The following is a 4,128-nucleotide window of genomic DNA, read 5'->3' on the forward strand; positions in this document are numbered from 1 at the left end:
ATTTACCCTAACCAACTATGAAATGATATAACATATATACAATGTGCTTCTGTCAGCAGCTACACTTTTCCTAACTAAGAGTTTCCCGCTTGTCTCCAACCCTTCCCCCATGCATTCCTGAGCTAAGATAAAAGGTGACACTCTCCTGTAAACAGACGGCCTTTGTCTTTTGAGGCCTCCAATAAATACTAAAAAAAAAGGTATTCTCTGAGCATTTCTTATTAAATAGATTATTACATTGTAAAACAACAGACACTTTACTTTTGCTTGTCCTTATGTCCCTGCAAGATGATGTTATGTTTTGGACGCATGGCTGCAATGGTTGTGATCTCTCGGATGCAGAATTTTACACCAGTAAAACCAGAAAAGCAGTAATTATAGTCTGCACATTGTGTTGTTGTTGAATGATATTTATCTGATTTAAAGTCAAATACAGTTTATATACTTGTCTGTCTATCTGTGTTGGCCCTGCGATGAGGTGGCGACTTGTCCAGGGTGTACACCGCCTTCCGCCCGAATGCAGCTGAGATAGGCTCCAGCACCCCCCACGTCCCCGAAAGGGACACGCGGTAGATAAATGGATGCATGGATCATTTGTTGCAGTGCTTTTTTGTGTAGACACCATGAAAACATACATTTAGAATGAATCGTTCATGACTTGCCCATCACTATGACTCTTTGGCCCCGCCCCTAAGTGACGCATGCGTGGAGGATATGCGCTTTGCTGCAAAGTCCTCCTTTACTCCACACACGCTTCTAAGCCTCGCTACTAACTACACTTTATTCATCCTCCGTGTCAGGATAAACTCCACTCGTCACATTATTAGGCCCGCTTAGCTTGCTACTTGTTTTAGCGCGTTAGTTAGCTTAGCTTGCTAGTCAGCTTAGCGTGCTAGTTAGCTTAGCTTGTTAGCTGCTAACTAAGAGACGCGGATTTGATCAACACATCGCTTAGTTAAGATCAAGTGGAGTGTAAAGTGTTGTGATTGTGTGAAAATGTGTGAAAGAACGATAGCAGAGTACAAAGAGGAACTTTCTCGGACAAAAGAAGAGAACAAAAGACTACGTCAACTACTGGACGCTGTTTTCAAGAAACCTCAAGTTGTGTTACACAGAACAGGTTTGTTTACTTCTTACTCCCACATGTTACTAACTTTATATTTCATTATTAACATGAACATGACGTGTTAGATTAATTGTGATTAATAGGTGTAGTCAGACACATGATTGTTATTGTGTTATTAATGTGATTATCAGACAGCAGTCATTTCCATTAGATAATGTTCAAATATAGGTGATTTGGCACACTTATAATTAAAATAACAACAATAATGTTGTTTTTCATCAGATATGTACTAGTATTGTATATGTGGATGGGGGCCCTGCTTTGGAAATAATGTGTACCCCTTTCAGAGATCACATTTAGTTCCACTTCAAGCATTCACATGATCCACAATGAGATGAGATGGTATAACGTGAACAGTTTTGGAACTTTCTAACTCGGGGGGAAAAAAACGGGATCTCGTTGGAAGCGCGATGTATTGGGTATAACAAAATGGTGTCTGCCATTGTAGTTTACAATGTCACTACGTCAGTAGTTGTCAAACTTTTTTCACCAAGTACCACCTCAGAAAATACTTGGATCTCCAAGTACAACCATCATGAACAGCATTAAAATACAGTAGCATAGTAGGCCTTAATTATTCATTAAAAACAAGGAAGACACGTTATGTAACAAGTATATTTAATATTTTTAGTTACTCTAACATTACACACAGTTTGAACAGTAACACTGTGTTTGAATGTAGAAAATAAAACACTGTACTTAAATAATGAAATAATAATTGGCGTACCACTCGGTGATGCCTGTGTTCCACTAGTGGTACACGTACCACAGTTTTTTTTCATTTTTTTTTTCATTTTATTTTTATTGACATCCAGCATCAGACATTCCTATCCATTACATCATATTCACATAAATCATATATCTATTGTCTGCCCTAAATGTCAAAATATTTGTCACGGCCAGGGCACATTCCAATGCGCCCTCATCTGTGCGCCCTGACGAGAGCATCAAGGGCCACGCCCACTTGCACTCTCTCCTCTGGCTGCTCGCCCGGACACGCCCACGACCGCAGCGCACATCCAGGGACGCGCCGAGCGTGTCTCCGCCCTGCAGCTGCCGCCAGCTGCAATCACTTACCCGCAATCAGCACACCTGGTACTGATGAGGGTGAGCTGCATAAAGGACCAGTGGACCCAAGGATCGACGCGGGAACTTAGTTTACCCTTTGGATACCGTAAGGCTTATGCTCTCTCTCTGCGTTTTTCTCTCGTGTCTGATATCCTTGTTTGTTCTCCCCTAGTTACCTCTTGGTGTACCTGCCTTCCCGAGTCTCCCCTTCGACATCTCCCGTTGTTTTTCCCCCCCCTGTGTTTTGGACTGCCTTCCGCGTTTCCCGACTCCTCGCTCGCCCCCGGACTATGACGTCTCTCTATGCCCCACGGACCCATCGCAGATCTTGGACCCCTTTTTGCCTTGCCCTCTTTGGACTTGTCTGCTCCCTCATCCAACAGCACGGTAATACACAACAGCTAACTACACACATAGTCTAACACCACTCACTCTAGGGTTTTGTCACACACTCCATTTCATTAGTTTAGTTTATATTAGTAAATGATAAATAAATGATAAATGGGTTGTACTTGTATAGCGCTTTTCTACCTTCAAGGTACTCAAAGCGCTTTGACACTACTTCCACATTTACCCATTCACACACACATTCACACACTGATGGAGGGAGCTGCCATGCAAGGCGCTAACCAGCACCCATCAGGAGCAAGGGTGAAGTGTCTTGCTCGGGACACAACGGTCATGACGAGGTTGGTTCTAGGTGGGGATTGAAACAGGGACCCTCGGGTCGCGCACGGCCATTCTTCCACTGCGCCACGCCGGCAGTATTGTTTTATTATTATTATATATATATATATATAATAAATCTTTGGACATACTGCCCCCTGGTGTCTGTTTGCCGTCACCTCCCCTTAGTACTACATAAAAATATTTTTGTTTATATCCCACCCATACCACCCCCCACGCCCCCACCCCCCCAAAAAAAGAAAGAAACAACAAAAAATCAAAGTAATATCTACAAATACATCGATTAAATAAACAAAGAAGAAAAAAATAAAATAATAATACATTAATAATAATCAGAAATAAAATAAAATATAAACAGATACATATATATAAATATATATATATATATATATATATATATATACCGTATTTTCCGCACTATAAGCCGCCCCGGGTTATTAGCCGCACCTTCAATGAATGGCATATTTCAAAACTTTGTTCACCTATAAGCCGCCCCGGGTTATAAGCCGCGCCTACGCTGCGCTAAAGGGAATGTCAAAAAAACAGTCAGATAGGTCAGTCAAACTTTAATAATATATTACAAACCAGCGTTCTAACAACTCTGTTCACCCCCAAAATGTAATGTGCAAATGTGCAATCACAAAAATAGTAACACTCAAATTAGTGCAGAGCAATAGCAACATCAATAACTCAACGTTGCTCGAACGTTAATGTCACACAACACACAAAATAAACATTTAAAGCTCACTTTCTGAAATTATTCCTCATCCATAAATCCCTCGAATTCTTCTTCAGTGTCTGAATTAAAAAGTTGGGCGAATACGGCATCCAAAATGGCCGGCTCCGTCTCGTCGAAGTCATTAGAGTCAATGTTGCTGTTGTTTTTCCAGCAGTTCCGTGAATCCTGCCTTCCGGAAAGCTCGGACCACAGTTGAGACCGATATATCCGCTCAGGCATTTACAATCCACTGGCAGATGTTGGCGTATGTCGTCCGGCGCTGTCTCCCTGTCTTAGTGGCGCAGGTCATCTTGTTGCTTCCTCTACCTTGCTGCTCTATTTCCGTGTTCTACTGCGTGACTTATTGCCTTGAGTTTGAATTCTGCGTTGTACGCGTGTCTCTTAATAGGAGCCATTTTGTGGTCTTTACAGATGTAAACACACAAATGAAATGAAACGTAATATCTGCGCGCTTCTTCTTCTACGGGGGCGGGTGGTTGCTTACAGTAGAAGAAGAAGCGCTTCCTCT

The 4,128-nt window shown here is 42.0% G+C and overlaps 1 long non-coding RNA gene across 1 annotated transcript; it reads left to right on the forward strand.

Moving 5' to 3' along the window:
- The first annotated feature begins 700 nt into the window (after positions 1-700).
- LOC133570647 (uncharacterized) lies at positions 701-3,075 on the forward strand. Its single transcript, XR_009810229.2, has 3 exons — positions 701-1,120; positions 2,030-2,300; positions 2,367-3,075. It is a non-coding gene; the product is annotated as an uncharacterized lncRNA (long non-coding RNA).
- Positions 3,076-4,128: the final 1,053 nt, after the last annotated feature.

This window comes from Nerophis lumbriciformis, linkage group LG28, assembly GCF_033978685.3.
Source record: "Nerophis lumbriciformis linkage group LG28, RoL_Nlum_v2.1, whole genome shotgun sequence".
NCBI lineage: Eukaryota > Metazoa > Chordata > Actinopteri > Syngnathiformes > Syngnathidae > Nerophis > Nerophis lumbriciformis.